The sequence below is a fragment of the Heterocephalus glaber genome, unplaced genomic scaffold (genome assembly GCF_053883595.1).
Source record: "Heterocephalus glaber isolate CG9 unplaced genomic scaffold, H.glaber_assembly_v1.0 deba00001613, whole genome shotgun sequence".
NCBI classification, from domain to species: domain Eukaryota; kingdom Metazoa; phylum Chordata; class Mammalia; order Rodentia; family Bathyergidae; genus Heterocephalus; species Heterocephalus glaber.
Genome location: NW_028258384.1, coordinates 29,633,291 through 29,650,852, shown reverse-complemented (window position 1 = coordinate 29,650,852; position 17,562 = coordinate 29,633,291).

Below are 17,562 nucleotides of genomic sequence, written 5' to 3'. Positions count from 1 at the left end.
ACAGGAGGGATACCTGTTGGAAGATCCCTGAGACGAAATACATGGCCTCCTGGAACTGTTTCTATGGCTTGGGTTTGGAGTAAAAGAGGAGATAAAAACAGAGCCTAGAATTTTTCTCTGAAAAGACAGGGGTAAGATTGTGCTATACAGTTTTTACTTTGGGCTGTATAACCTTGAACATAATTCTGGCCTATGTTCTGCCATTAGGAAATGGGTGAGTTTTCTGCCACTGCCCCTAGAGACTTACTGGAATCTGGAGTTCTGTGATGGCCAAAGCTTCTTCAGAGTCCTAGAATTCTAGATTTTTTGCTGTCATACCAGGCCAAAGGTGAAAAGATCCCTGTAATGCTGCCCCTTGAAGAATGGTATAGCAGAAGTTTCCAAAACAGACCAAATTAATGTCATATGATCGATGGGGCAAAGGATCCTGGGGCTCCTACCCTCCCAACCCCTGCTCTCTAGCCATAGACTGCCTTCTGTGGAAGTGCAGTGCACTTCTGAATGGTCCTTGTCCGAGTGGCCCTGGAAAAGAGGGATGACTGAAAGCAAGAAGTTGTTAAATGTGTGCCCTCAGTTCATCAGACGGCAGAAGGAACTGAGCCCAAACTCTGGAAGTTCTGGTGTATAGCATAAGAGATATGATTCTTCATAGCTCAAATAGACAATCAGTTCTGTGTGCAGGGGAGATCACTCAGGCTGAGTCCTCTCATAAATCTTCCCGCTGTATTTTTCCAGAAGCTCTGGGGATGGCTAATCTACTTGGAAAAGAAATAAATTCACAGACACTAATTTATCAACCACATCCCCTGATTCAAATTTCTCTTTTCCCTCATCTTTATTATCTTACTATTCATTTGATTTCCTCCCCAAGACTCCTCTCTGTCTCTGTCTCCTCTTTTTCTTCTTTTATTCATTTATTTATTTTTTAATTTTTTTTTGGTACCGGAGATCAAACTTGGGACCTTGTGCTTGTGAGGACATTGCCGGAACCACTGAGCTAAATCCCCAGCCCTCCTCTTTTTCTTTTCCTTCTTTCTTTTTTTCTCTTTCTTTCTTTCTTTCTTTCTTTCTTTCTTTCTTTCTTCCTCCTCCTCCTCCTTCTTCTTCTTCCTCTTCCTCCTCCTCCTTCCTCTCTCTCTCTTCCTGCCTCCCTCTCTGTCTTTCTGTTTCTTTCTTTTTCTCTCTTCACAACCTTTGATAGAACAGATCTTCCTGTCTCCATCATGCTTTATACCCAGGGATGGAAAAGGTATTCATACACGTGATTGTCATGCTTTCTGTTTGCAGTGCCCTAAGGATCCCAACTCTAGTCATTCTGTGAATCTTGACACTGCCTCAACACCCCCGGAATCCTTCTCCTGAGTCCTCCTTACAGCCCTCATAGGGTTTCTTTACATGTCCTCAAGAGGCCTTTATCTCTGTGACTGCACTTCCATTGGTTGCTCTGGCATTGGTGCCCTTTGCAAAATGTTAAATCCAGCTGGACTCTTGTAGTTTCTAAGAATTCCTGAAGAGGGCACTGTCAGCTTTCATGGAGGCAGCCTACTTTCTGTTTTGGGTACTTGGGACAATGCAGGATTGTATGGAACTTGTAAACAGTTTTCTTCACGTAGTTCTAATGGTACCTCAGAGAATCTGGGCCTCTTGATTACATCTTGATATGGTTTGGCAGCTTTCTTGCAAATAATTCCAAAACATTAGGATATTATCTTCTGCTCAGTGATCCCATAGTACTAGATTCCTTAAGGCCACAAAAATGTGGGTTCTTTTTGCTCCACTGTGTACAGTAAATTCTGAAATTCAGAGAAGTCTTGTGAATTTCTTCCAGAAAACTAGATAAATACTCAAGTGCCCAATCTGCTGGTCTACTTCTCCTTGTCCATGCAGAGAATGGGGAATGGAATAGAGAAGACACAAAAGCAGTGAAAGCCAGGGGACACCTGCTAGCATTTGGGCTTCTATAGCTGAGGCATTGCTTATCCTTCCCAAGATAATGTCCAAATTTGGGAAAGCAAATGGCTACTTCTTACAGCTTTTCTAGCCCTGGCATAGAAAGCTAGCTCACAGGCAGGCAGGGTTTCATGTCCTATGTACTTCCAGCTAGAACTTTCAATATCCAACTTTATGCCAGCTGGCTTTGTCATGACTTTCTGGCCAAAAGAACTGAAGGCTGAGAGCCAAAGATATCACATTCTTTGAGCTAGTATTCCAAATCGCTGAAAGGGGTAGCTTTCCCTTTTGTCTCCTGAAAATTCAGGGAGTAGTGCAAGGATGGACAGGGGTAGATGGTGAATTGGATGTGCATGTGTGAGGGGGAGATGCTCTTGGCTTGGAGAGAAACCTAGAAGCCAAAGTAATCAGATAGATAAATCAGGAAAAACATGCCTAAGGAGCACCAAATAGCTACCAGTAGTGTAGAGAAACCAGTTGTCCACATAAACCACCTCTACCACCATGAAAACTCGGCTAGCTCCAGAGGAGCCACATGTTTTATATAATCTCTGGGCACAGCAGAAATAAAACTACTATCTTTGGCTATCGAATACTAACCTATCTTCGGGGAATGAATGTTATGTTTTCCATTTTTCCAGGGAGGTATAGAGGCAGCTTTCTCAATGCCACCTAGTAGGCAAAGGAAAGAACTACCTCTGGAGAATGCTTCTCTTCAGACTCTTATTGCTTGGAAGATTTCTTGGATGATTGTTTTGTTCTCAAACAATATTTGAATAAAGAGCCTCTGCCCTGAGCAACAATAGCCTCTAGGAGGAGGATGGAGAGGCTGCTGTGGCCCATGTTTCAAACGCTTTATATTTCTCAGGCTAAGTAGAAGGCCTATGTTCAAAATCTAGGACAGAGATAAATCCTGTGCAGTTTATAGGATCCATGAGATTATAAAATGGTGGAAGTCAGGAGAGATTAGATGATACTAAGGACTTTTTGTTATATTTTTTAGATATGATAGTAACATCATATTGTTTGAAAAGGGTCATTATCAGTTAGAAATGCATAGAGAAAGATTCATGCATGAAATGTTATGATACCAAAGGTTAGATGAAATAGCATTGGTCAAAATTTAATAATTATTAAAGTTGGTGATGGATATACAAAAGTTTATTATACTTGTTTTTTCTACTTTGTATATGGTTAAACGTGAAGTCAGAAAACAGGAGCTGTTAAAGTTAAGATTCAGACAGAAGAAGAAGAAGAAGAAGAAGAAGAAGAAGAAGAAGAAGAAGAAGAAGAAGAAGAAGAAGAAGAAGAAGAAGAAGAGGAGGAGGAGGAGGAGGAGGAGGAGGAGGAGGAGGAGGAGGGGGGGGGGGAGAGGGAGAGGGGGAGGAGGAGGAGGAGGGGGAGGAGAAGGAGAAGGAGAAGGAGAAGGAGAAAAGAAAATTTGTCCAAGTGAAATCTCTACTATTTCTGGGAGGATGTACACACCTTGGTGAGAGCAGCCACTTCTTGGGAACAGGTTGGGGACTTGGAGCAAGAGGGAGACTTTTCACTTTATACTCTTTAGTATGATTGCAATTTGTAATTATATGTATTTCTTGACTGGGGAATTAGCTTAGTGGTGCTGCACCTGGCTCAGAAACACAAGGTACTGATTTCGATCCCCGGTCCCGAAAAAAAAAAGATACAGATATAGGTATAGATATATGCTTTCTTACCTATTCTATTGAAAAGCTCATTTGAGAAGTCCTCAGGCTGGGTTGAGGAACAGCAGTCTATTTCCCCCTTAGGTCTGCTCTACTGATCTCAGGTGGCTTATGACAATGAAGCTCTCACTGTGCAAACTGGGCAGCATTCACTGTCTGCAGGGCATTCATGATGTCAACACCCTTCTTATGCCTATGCCTCTGAGACTCAGGCTGCCCAGAGTCCCAAGATTGGACTCCAAGGAACCTCTTCTGAGGCACAATTCCATGGAGAAGAAAAGTGGCTACTCCTGCCCTTCTCCTTGAAAGCCAGAAAGGTCCTCAGCCCAAGATACAGCCTTCTGGCGGAACATGCTCTGCCTTTAAACTGGCTCCACATGTGGAGGGCTGCATTTGCTCCCAAAGGGTTTGGTTCTGTCAGGTGCTCAGACATTTTCTGTTCAAATCCATTGCCATGAGCAGCTTTTGCAGAGATGCGATTCCACCTTTCCCAACCCTACCATCATCATCATAATAGAGTTTGTTGTCCCTTTCAAAAAAACCAAGCCAACTCCTTCTTCTCTTGTTACTTGGCTGGTTGAAGGTGTCACTCTGGGCTATGCCACCTCAACAGAAAGTTGGATGCTATAGAGCAGATTGACTAACGTTGAACTGAGATATGTTCCCTAGGAAACTGCCAGAAGGCAGAATGGAGCAAGGGAAACCTCAGTTCTCCCTTCCAAGAGCAAAACACTCGGGATAAGCACACATCATGTTGCTGGAGTTTACAGCACATACCTCACACAGTGACACCTTGCTTTCCCTTCTCCCTCCCCCTTCCCCAGATAAGCCCTGAATAGGCTGTGTTGCTGCTCTCCCCACAAGCATAGACCCAAGTCACAGTTTATATCCTGGCGCAGGGAGGAAAGAGACCTTCTCTTGAATCTAAGCAGGATGGGGGATGCCCTAGGCTCCGGGGGAACTCCCAAGCTCAATTATTCCTGCCTAAGAAAATCCATTGTTGTGGAGTTTTTCTCTGAAACCAGAATGTCATGAGGGACACTGGGCCCTGTAATTGAGATTGTCTGTAGGCTCTGCTGAGCTGCTACATACCCACAACCACCACAGTAGAAAGAGGCTAATGCATTCTCTGTCTTGGCCTAGCCCTTCTACCCCGGCCATTAGAGAAAAATACTTTCTTTTTTTGATGAACAATTAGTCCAAAACCATAAAGTCTAAGTAGCAATTCCCTGCAGGAGCCTCCAAAGAGTTTTACATGCTCCTTGGGTTATCCTTGAAAATCCTTCAAAATTTCTAAAGCATTGCAATTCTTTCTATAGACTGAATCCAGCAGTTCTTGGAAGGATTTCAAAGGGTATCGTGCCAGCAGCTCCCTGCAGCCTTTCTTCCCTGCCCACAGCAGAAACCTTCGGAAAGTGAAACAAATGCTCACTAGAACATCCGCCCTATTGTAGCTCTACCACTGCAGACAAGCCATGAAGGACTCTTAGTTCTTTGCCTAAGAGATCCCCTGCAAGGAGCTAGCTATAAGGAGAACAACTGAGCCTAAATTACCAGCCTAAAGATCCCATAGAGCTCTCCATTGTGAGGCAGGAGCTGCTCATCTCTCCTCAGATTTCCTCAAAAGGGTGACCTGGTGACTGTCGTGGGTCTGGCTCTCTCAATCTAAACTGGGTTTGTAGAGATTGATTTGTTCCTTGGTTTCCTAGGAGTAGCCATCCTCTCTCTACTGATAACTGAGCAAAAGAGAAGCTATTGCAATTGGAGCATGGAAGATTTTAGCTAGACATAAAGCATGTCTTCCAGATTACCAGGGTTCTCTGTGAGCAATGAAATATAGTGAATAAAAACATGGGTAATAAAGTCATATACATCAGGGATGGAGTAGTAGACTTACTAAATACCAGCTCTGTGACCTTGGACAATGACTTAACCTCTCTCAGTCTCAATTTGTCATCCCCAAAAAGATAGAATAGTGGAGACCTCACAGCTCAATGTCTCCAACTCAAGCCCTCATCTCATTCTTTACCAGGGAAGTCCAGCACTTCCTTAAGATTTCTGAGAATTCTGAGGGCCCCAGAATCCCATGTGGTTCTGAATGTCGGTTCATATGGAGCTTCTAATTTCACCATTCCTCTTTCATGGCCACTTTTTTCTTTCTGTTTTTTGTTACACTACATCAGGAGCACTGTTCTTCTTCCCTAATTTCTATTTTTTAAAAAACCACTCACATGAAGGGCTTGTTCAAATAACATAATCCTATCACGGTTTGGATATATAGAAAGGACATGTGTTACAGCAACACAAACAACTGATTACTAGAAATTCCAGTGTTTATAAGTCTTTGACTGGATTGTTATTTGGAATTTCTCTGCAAACTCTGATATCTTGCTATGGAGCCATATTTGCTCTTTCCTCACCTCCACATTTCCTTTTTTCTTCTCAGGCTCATCTCAAATTCATGTTCATTTCTTGTGAAAAATATTTAGCTCCATATGTGCTATAGTCCATTCCTCTCCATCAGAGCTTCTCCTTTCCCCCAATTGGCTTACCACAAGTATTTTCCTTTTAAAAGACTGTTCCTTTCTTCTTTTTCTAAGTTCTTTTACATTTTAGGTATACAATTCGTTTACATTTATCATTGGGTGCTTGTAGCTGTACATGATGCATCTTGGTTCTTATTTTTTTCCCCATTACCTGTGTGCCCTTCACCCCCTCCACCCTTCCCTATTTACACAGACATCATTTCCATTTTTTTTTCTTTTCTCATAGTTTTTCCTTTCTCTCCTTTCCTTTCCCCTTCCCCTCCCTTCACCCCTTTGTCTTTGGACCTTTTTTCCTATTTCAAATTATCAATTATTCATTTTAATCATTTTAACCCTTGTTTATACTATCAGTTTCTCACACTAGTGAAACTATTCAGTATTTACACATGTGCGCCCAATTTATTTCACTTAAGAATATGGCCTCTATATGCATCCATTTAGCTATAAATGACTCTAGTTTTTCTTTCTTTATGGCTGAGTAGTACTCCATTTTATAAAAAAACCACATCTTCTTTATCCAGTTTCCAATTGATGGGCACTTGGGCTGCTTCCAAGCTTTAGCTATTACAAACTGTGCCGCTATGAACATGGGTGCACATATATCACTGTGGTACAATTCTTTTAATTCTCTTGGGAAGATATCCAGCAGGGGAATAGCTGGGTCAAATGGGACCTATAGTCCTAGTTCTTTGAGGTATCTCCATACTGATTTCCAGTGTTCGCACCAGTCTACACTCCCATCAACAACGGAGAAGGGTTCCTTTCTCTCCACACCCCTGCCAGCATTTGTTATTGGTTGATTTCTTGATAGCAGCCATTTTTTCTGGGGTTAGGTGGAATCTCAGCGTTGTTTTCATCTGCATCTCTCGAATGACCAGTGATGTTGAACATTTTTTCATATATTTGTTTGCTGCTTTTATTTCTTTGTCTGAGAAATGTCTGTTCATTTCAGATGCCCATTTTTGAATTGAGTCTTTGAATTTGGGGGGGTCTGATTTTTTTCAAAAAAAGTAGTCCTTTGTCTGAGGTACAGCTACTAAAAATTTTTTCCCATATTGTAAGTTGTCTGTTAGCTCTGTTGGTGGTTTCTTTTGCAGTGCAGAAGCTTTTTAATAAGATGAGATCCCAGTTGTTGATTTTTTTCTGCTAGTTTCCATGCTACTGAGGTTTTGTTCATGAAGTCTTTTCCTGCTTCAAGAGTTCTACCTAACTTATCTTCTAGCAAGTTTAGTGTTTCTGTTTTAATATTTAGATCTTTAATCTACTTCGATCTTAGTTTAGTGCATGGTGATAGGTATGGGTCTAGTTTTAATCTTTGGCAGGTTGAAATCCAGTTTTTCCAACACCATTTATTAAATAGGCTATCTTTCCTCCAATGATGGTGGTTGGCACCTTTGTCAAAGATGAGGTGGCTGAGTATGTCTGGAGTTGTTGCTGTATCTTCTAATCTATTCCACTGATCTTCAGGCCTGTTCTTTTGCCAGTACCATGCTGTTTTTATCACAGTAGCTTTGCAGTATAATTTCAAGTTGGGGATTGTGATACCCACAGCCATAAAAGACTGTTCCTTTCTTAACAAAAACCTTGATGTCACCTGATGGAATAATCATTTTGTCACCCCATTCCTCTTGCAAAAACATGATCATTGTTTATCCTACAACATATGAACTAGAGTTTTTACACCGATTTCACACATGAGCAACCTGAGGCTTCTGAATTATACTGCTAGTCCTGGAAGAGAAACAATTCAAATCTAGTTCTTCTAAGTCTGAATACAGTGTTCCCACCACTGCTTAAGTACGTTGCTCCATACAGAATGAATCACAGAGTGCTGCTAACTTATGTATTACAGACAAGTAGAGAAAAAAATATGCCAGGGATGAGTGTTGGAGAAATTATTGGCAGCTAGAGTTCCTTGATTGAGGGAAGGGCTTACCTGCTGTAGGATATAAGCCTCCCCATCAGTCCAGATCAGAGCCAGGAGAGCAGAATTCAGAGTACAGCAAAATCACAGACTTTCAGCTGGGTGTGGTGGTACATCCTTATAATCCCAGCACTTAGAAAGCTGAGGCAGGAAGATTGCCACAAGTTCAAGGCCAGCCTGAACTGCACTGGGAGATCCTGTCTTTAAAAAATAAACAAAATAATCATAGACTTTTATAGCCACTAGGCCACTGGATTCCTGAGTTGTTTATTCTAGGAGCCACTTTAAACATGACACAGTTTAAACTTTTTAAACAAATTTCACTTCTAGGTCTCACCTCAGTCAAAAGAAGTGGATATTATCAATTATTCATTTTAATCATTTTAATCCTTATTTACACTTTCAGTTTTTCACACTAGAGAAACTATTAGGTATTTACACATGTGTGTCCTATTTATTTCACTGAAGAGTATGGCCTCAATGTGCATCCATTTAGCTATAAATGTCTCTAGTTTCTCATTCTTTATGGCTGAGTAGTACTCCATTTTATAAAAAAAAACATATCTTCCTTTTTTTTTTTTTGGTACTGGGAATCGAACTCAGGACCTTGTGCTTTCGAAGCAGGCAGCGAAACCACTGAGCTAAATCCCTGGCCCAAAAACCACATCTTCTTTATCCAGTCTCCAGTTAATGGGCAATTGGGCTGTTTCCAAGTTTTAGCTATTACAAACTGTGCCTCTATAATCCTAGGTGCGCATATATCACTGTGGTATGACTCTTTTAATTCTTTTGGAAAGATGCCCAGTAGAGGAATAGCTGGGTCAAATGGGACTTCCAATCCTAGTTCTTTGAGGTGTCTCCATATTGATTTCCACAGTGGTTGCACCAGTCTGCACTCTCACCCACAATGAAGAAGGGTTCCTTTCTCCCCACAACCCACCAGCATTTGTTATTGGTTGATTTCATGATAGCAGTCATTCTTTCTGGGGTGAGGTGGAGGAATCTCAGCACTGTTTTCATCTGCATCTCTCGAATGACCAGTAATGTTGAACATTTTTTCATATGTTTATTTGCTGCTTTTACTTTTTTTTTCTGAGAAATGTCTGTTCATTTCTCAGAACCATTTATTAAAGAGGCTCTCTTTCTTCCAGTGTATATTTTTGTCCCTTTTGTCAAAGATCAGATAGCTGAATGTGCCTGGAATTGTTTCAGGCTTTCATTAGATCCAGTGACTAAGGCATAGCTATTTGGTATAAAGGCTGTATTAGCAATAACAAAATATGCACATACATACTTCAATTAGCTTAATTCTAGATCTCCATTATACTTAATGGTTTCTCATGCTATACAAACTGTCCTATTGACAAAATCAGCTCACCACTTTTTAGCTAATAGCCTAACCTATGAAAAATTACTGCTTTTCCCTTTTACAATGTCTGGTGCTGAGGGGCAGTAAACCTAATCATGCATCTTCATTTACTTGAAGAAGGAAGAACCTATAATTGCTTACTTCTGTTAGAGAATTCTCCATTTCCTGCACAATCCATCAGAGACATTTCAGTGCATTTTAACAGGAAGTGTCTAACTCTATTCAATAGCTCAGTTACCTTAGAAGGACACAAGTGTGCGCACTCCTTTCGTCACAACTAATACTTTTGCTCCCAATGCAATCTGTGCCCTTTGAGGGTACTTCTTCATATATAGGCATCATATATCAGTGCCACATCCTAACATATCCTGTGATTTTAGGGTAATTTTAGAGGCTTTTAGATATTTAAAATTACCATTTCTCCAGAAGATGATGTTTCTCTAAAAATACTTTTTAAATTATCGCAATATCATTCATTTACCTTCAATATGAGGCACATACAAGATATCTTGTAGAACTCCCAGAAAGAATCTTTTCATACTTACTATGGAAGCTGTAGATTTTCATATTAACAATAATGTAACAGGCAAAAAATGATTCAAAACTTGCTTCTGACCCCTAGCAAAAGTCAAAAATAACATAACTTCTACTCTAAAAGCCTAACAAACTATTCTAATTTCAATAGCTAGGGTTGTTATAGATAATCACATTGATTTCTTCTTAACTGTTCAAAGATAATTTTATGCTATAACAAATATTTCTATGTCCATATACTATGAGATAAACACAACAGATGACATTTTTTAAAAGTCATTTGTTCCCTGGAATAATAATCATTTCATTTATGACAGTTCTTAGCATTACAATTGGCTGATGTGTTCTGTCCAGTTTCAAATGCCACTGTACAATCATTGTCATTTTAGAGGATTCAACAACTCATCCTGCAACAGAGCAGATGAAAAGAACAGAGTAATGCTAGCCCTTTTACAGACTATATTCTTGCAAGAAAATCTTGCCATTGGTGAAAATCTATCACTGCTTCGTGTCCTATAGCCTGACTTTGCCTGCCCTTTGCTATAAGGAAAGTAGTAAGGAACCAATAAGCAGCCCTAAACAGCTAGGACCTGGCCTGATTCTACCAGATAGGCCTTGCTGTTCTCCTGCTAAACAAATTCACAGAACATCAGTACCAGTCGAGGCAGTACTGATCATGAGAGATCAAAACAAATCAAGATCACTATGTAATCAGATCTCAACACAGACAAAACATGAGCAGTGCTAAACCATAAACATGACAAAGCTTTCCTCCCATTCTGGCTAATATGAATGACTGCTGCTTCTTTAATTACACTTTTATCTTTCTTTCAATACTCTCTCTTTGTAGAGGAGATTTATTGAAATACTCAATTGTAGAATTACCGCACTTCCTCAGTGCCTCCAATCCAGAGCGAAACCCTACTTCCTTAGGTCCTCCCTAAATTACTTAAGACAGGTCAAATCCTATAAGTCATTTCTAACACTGTCTTACTGAGGCTCTACATGATTCCCCACAGTGTGCATTCTCCTTCATTGCAATGCGTAATATGTATATTGCTTACTTCTATCCCAGAAGGAAGAAGTTATTATCATCCCTATTTTACAGATAAAGAAAGTGAGAGATAGAATTTAAAAAACTTTCCCAAAACTACCCAGTTAGTAAGCTGAGAAACCCACACAAGAACCCAGGACTTGCTCTTTGCATTAGGCCACACTGCCCTGAAAGGAGTGCAGAATGGGAGATTCTATGAGGTACCTAGCAATTCCTTTTTTCAACAGGTTACAAGTTATTGTTAGTTAATATATTGGCATAGCATCCCCCGTGATTATTCTTGGCCAATTTGTAAATGTATGTGTATGTCTCTGTGTGTGTGTGTGTGTGTGTGTGTGCACATGTATGCATATGTGTTGTGGATGGATGGGGTGTGATGTATCTTGATATGTCATATAATTTGTTCTATCACTGAATTTGGTTACTAGAATTACTGTGACCATATTTAGACAGAACTAAAACAAGCAAATCTCTTTCTTCAGGCCCCTTCCAGACTGACCCTATTAGCTGAGGAGTTCTGCAGTTCATGGCCAGGCTGCTGTTAACTCAGCAAAGGAGTTTCCAGGGAGTATGAAGGGAGGGGGCAGAGCTACCACTGCAGAACTTCTATTTAGTGCTGACAGAGGAGAATCAGCAGTCAGTCTCCCAGCAAGGATAGAGTAAACTCTTAACTGTTGTCAGCCTCCTGCCCACCTTGCACTAGACAGAGGGTAGAGGGAGTTTTAGCAGGGGTATAAGATATGGTTTCTCCTCTGGGGAAGGCCAATGGATAAGGCCTCTCCCTCTCATCTGGGACCAAGTGTTGAGATGCTAAAAGTAACACTCCTGGGGAGAAGGGGGTTGATGCGCTGGCTAATATGGGCATGAAGCCCAGCCATCAGGGCCCTCAGATGAAGTGTGAGTATTCATTGACCAATTACTAGCAATTACCATTGCTCTAGGAAAATTACCAGGCCAAAAACATAGCCTCCAGGGGTATGGAGGAGGGAATATGGGAGGAGGAGAGGAACAGAGTTCTAGCCATTTTTATGCGACAGAAGCTTTAGAGATGCAATCTGAAGTGTGTATTAGGAGAACAGGAGAGTTTGCCTAGAGGCTGCATTTGTTGATAATTCTGTTTGGATTATACTTTCATTTGGGATGGTTTGGTGAGCAGGTGACAGCTTGCATCAGTAACAGTAGAGCTAAGGTTGCTCCCAGCCATCCCTACTTTCAGGTAGCATGAGAGGTGCTCCTTCTTGAGTCAGCCAGGCAAGAGAGAAACCCCGAAAGAGATGAGACCAAGGAGAAGGACCTGGAGTCTTGAGAAGGGGCCAGCACGGCACACATTATCTTAGATACAGTAGGTCCTTCTTAAGAATAACCTGATTTACCCGGGAATTTAGCTCAGTGGTTCCGCTGCCTGCCTGGCAAGCACAAGGTCCTGAGTTTGATTCTCAATACCCAAAAGAAAAAAAAAAGAATAACTTGATTTTAAAAATTAGCTGGGACAGTAGCTGTTACGGGCTGCCCAACACCATATTCAGGACCTTCCCACAAGGGCACTGTGGTAGTAGGGGCAAGAGTGTTTGCTAGGTAGGTACTACATGTAGTGGATAGAAGGATCAGGCATCCTATCCCCATAAGACACTAGATTATAGTATAGTGCCTTGGCATGGCTGACCTTTATTAAATAAACAGAGAATACCATAGATGTAGTAGAGGAGTAGGACTACTAGAATGATGCTTGGTGTTCTTTGGATTTCATCCTTCTATCTTCAAGATTAGGATGCTAGAGTGGAAGGCTGACTTGGCCCACCCAGACTCCTATTCCATTGTTTATCTCATGACTATCAGCCAGTTTCTGCTCCTCCTCATGGAAAGCCCCAACCCCAACAAAGACACAATGGCTATTTCTCCTTCAGCAGACCAGCTGATACGGTCATCTGCATTTTAAAAAAGGCTCTTCCTTCATTCTTCTCCAAACAGGAGATAATGAATAAAAAAGAATCAATTAAAATTCAACAAAAATATTTCTAAGACACTGACAAATTTTATAAGAGTTTGGGAGAGAGAAGGTGAGCCAGTCCCAGGCACCCAGAAGGAAGCTCCCCTGATGCCATTCCACGCTCCTAGGGCAGAGAAGCTGAGCTGGTCCCAGCACCCAGAAGAAAGATCCCCTGCCACCACTCCATGATGCTAGGGCAGAGAAGCTGAGCGGCACGGGCACGAAAAGCACCCCCCCCACCGTGGAAATGAGAAGACACGTAAACAAGTCTCAAAAACAGAGTTCCATATCACCTACAGCAACCCCAAGGAGAAACGAGATGGAACAATCTGATACTCAACCACCTGGGCTCTCTGAACTAGCAACAAAAGAAGATCTGGAAAAAATGAAAACAGAAATAATTACGCAGATAACAGCAAGAATTGTGCTCATAGTACAAGACATGATTAATAAATCTAGAGAGGACACAGATTAAAAAATAGAGGATCTGAGGAACATGATGGAATCACAACATAGGAAACAAATGGAATCCATAAAACAGATGCAAAGAGATTTGCAAGAGATTAAAAACTCCATTGAAAGTCTACACAGCAGAATGAGTCAATGTGAAGATAGAATTTCAGATACAGAAGATAAGATTGCAATTAATGACCAGGAAAAGAAAAATTGCTTTAAAATTGTAAGGGAACACGAGAAATCAATCCAGCAGCTGCTAGATGACGCAAAGAAGAATAACATAAGACTGACTGGAGTCAATGAAGAAACAGGAGAGAGTGCAGATGACATAAAAAAACTGTTCACAGAAGTGATGGCAGAAAACTTCCCAAGCAGGGGAAAAGAACTTAACATACAGATAAGTGAGGCATATAGGACCCCAAATAGCCTTGATCAAAAAAAAATCTACACATAGGCTTATAATAGTTAGGATTCCGGAAATCCAACAGAAGAACAAAATTCTACAAGCAGTGAGAGAAAAGAAACAAATCACATACAAAGGAAAGCCCATCAGAATCACAGCAGACTTCTCAATGCAAACCATCAAGGCAAGAAGAGCTTACAGTGATGTATTTCAAACCCTAAAGGAAAAGAGCCTCCAATCCAGATTGATGTACCCTGTAAAACTATCTTTCAAAGTTGATGGAGAAATAAGATACTTTCATGATAAAGTGTACCTCATGAACTTCATGAATACCAAACCAGCACTCCAAAAAATTTGACAATATCCTAGGAAAAGACAATGAGGATCACAACCCCAGGAAGCCCAGCAGAATGAATCCATTGGGCATGACAAATTAAATGCTAAGGGGGAGAATCCAACAAAAAGAAAAGTCATGACAAGGCTTTTAAAACTTGTAACTTCATCGTGCTAATGAGTGTATAATTCAATCTTGTTATTGTACTGATTAGTATTTTTCTGACTCTAGAGTTACACACCTTTCCTTGTGCTGTACTGGCTATTTATCATCTTCTTTTGTCTACTTTTTAATTGGGTTGTCTATTAATGAGCTGTAAGAGTTCTTTATATATTCTGGTCATAGGTTATATGCCTTGTAAATATGATCAGTTTAAGGACTACTTTTCATTTTAATGATGTCATTTAAAGTTCTAAATTTTGATTGAATCTCATTTATCAATTTTTTATTTTTTTATTTTTTTGTTAAATTCTTTTATTGGTACATTTTAGGTACACAACACAATTGCATTTCTCATTGGGAATTGTACCTTTACATAATGAATCTTGGTTCTTATTTTTTCCCCATTCCTAGCCCTCCCTTCACGCCCTCAACCCTTCCCTATTTACAAAGACTTTATTTCCATTTTTTCCATTTCTCAGCATTTTTCCTTTTCCTTCTTTCCTTTCCCCTGCCCCTCCCACTACCCCTACCCCTTTGGACCTTTTCTTCCTAGTTTGCATTATTGATTATTCATTCTAATCATTGGTACATTTTAGGTATACAATATAATGACATTCATCAATGGAAATTTGTACCTTTACATAATCTCTCTTGGTTCTTATTTTTCACCCTTGCCCAGCCCTCCCTTCAACCCCTCCAGTCCTCCCTATTTACAAAGATTTTGTTCCTATTTTTCCATTTTCTCATATTAATCCCATTCCCTTCTATCCTTTCCCCTAGCCCTCCCACTTCCTTCCCCTTTGCCCCTTTTCTTCCTATTTCACATGACCTATTATACATTTTAGTCCTTATTTACACTTTCAGTTTCTCACACCAGAGAAACTATTTGGTATTTATACATGTGTGTCCTATTTATTTCACTTAAGAGTATTGCCTCAATCTGCATCCACTTAGCTATAAATGTCTCTAATTTCTCATTTTTTATGGCTGAGTAGTACTCCATTTTATAAAAAAAAACACATTTTCTTTATGCAGTCTCCAGTTGATGGCCATTTGGGCTGTTTCCAACTTTTAGCTATCACAAACTGTGCTGCTATGAGCGTGGGTACACATATATCAGTGTGGTATGATTCTTTCAATTCTTTGGGGAAGATCCCCAGCAGTGGAATAGCAGGGTCAAATGGGACTTCCAGTCCTAGTTCTTTGAGGTATCTCCATACTGATTTCTGCAGTGGTTGCACCAGTCTACACTCCCACCAGTAGTGGAGCAGGGTTCTTCTTTCCTCACAGCCCCACCAGCATTTGTTATTGGTTGATTTCATGATAACAGCCATTCTTTCTTGAGTGAGGTGGAATCTCAGGATTGTTTTCATTTGCATCTCTCAAATGACCAGTGATGTTGAACATTTTTTCATGTATTTATTTGCTATTTCTACTTCTTTGTCTGAGAAATGTCTGTTCATTTCAGATGCCCATTTTCGGATTGGGTCTTTAAATTTAGGAGGTCTGATCTTTTTAAGTTCTTTGTACATTCAAGATAGTAGACCTTTGTCTGAGGAAGAGCATGTGAAGATTTTTCCCCACATTGTGGGTTGTCTCTTCACACTCCTGATGGTTTCTTTTGCTGTGCAGAAGCTTTTTAATAAGAAGAGATCCCACTTGTTGTTTGTGCTAGTTCATGGGCAACTGAGGATTTGTTCATAAAATCTTTTCCTACACCGATGTCATCAAGAGTTCTGCCTAACCTCTGTTCCAGCCAGTTCAGCATTTCTATTTTAATATTTAGATCTTTAATCTCTTTCAATTTTATTTTAGTGCATAGTGAGAGGTATAGGCCTAGTTTCAATCTTTGGCAAGTTGAAACCCAATTTTTCCAGCACCATTTATGAAAGAGGCTATCTTTCCTCCAGTGAGGGTGTTTGGCTCCTTTATTGAGGATGAGATGGCAGAGTGTGTCTGGCATTGTTTCTGCATCTTCCACTCTGTTCCATTGGACCTCAGGTCTGTTTTTTTGCCAGTACCATGCTGTTTTTCTCACAGTAGCTTTGGAGTATAGTTACAGGTTGGGGATTGTGATAATCCCTGCCATGTCTCTGTTACCTAGAATTACTTTTGCTATTCTGGGTCTCCTCTTGTTCCAAATGAATTTTTTGATTGTTTTCTCAAGGTCCATGAAGTATGCTGCTGGGATCTCAATTAGAATTGCATTAAATCTATATAGCAGTTATGGAAGTATGGCCATTTTCACTATATTAATCCTTCCTACACAGGAGCAGGGGATGTCTGTCCATTTTCTGATATCATCTTCAATCTCTCTTTTCAGAGTGCCATAGTTTTCAGAGAAGAGGTCTTTGAATTCTTTCATTAGGTTGATTCCCACGTATTTCAGTTTTTTGGATGCTATTGTGAAAGGAATTATTTTCCTTATTTCTCCCTCAGTGAGTCTGTCATTCTTGTAGAGGAAAGCTATTGATTTTTGCGTGTTGACCTTGTAACCAGCTATTTGACTGAATTTGGTTATTAAGTCTAGAAGACTTTTGGTGGAGTTCTTGGGGTCTTCTATATAGAATATCATGTCATCTGCAAATAATGACAATTTGACTTCTTCATTTCCTATCTTTATTCCTTTTATTTCTTTATCCTGTCTAACTGCCGTGGCTAATGTTTCCAGAACTATATTGAACAAGAGTGGTGATAGTGGACATCCTTGTCTTGTTCCTGATTTTAGTGTGAAGGATTTCAGTTTTTGACGATTTAGTATGATATTGGCTGTTGGTTTTTCATAGATGGCTTCTATCAGTTTGAGGTAGAGACCATCTATTCCAATTTTTTGTAGGGTTTTTATCATAAATGCATGTTGGATTTTGTCAAATGCTTTTTCTGTGTCTATGGAGATAATCGTATGGTTTTTGTCCTTGGCTCTATTGATATAGTGTATTACATTGATTGATTTTTGTATAGTGAACCATCCCTGCATCCCTGGGATGAATCCCACTTGATCAGGGTGTATGATCTTCTTGATGATCTTCTGCATTCTGTTTGCCAGTATCTTATTAAGGATTTTTCCATCTATGTTCATGAGGGAGATTGGCCTATAGTTCTCTTTTTCACTTGGGTCTTTCTCTGCTTTGGGGATCAAG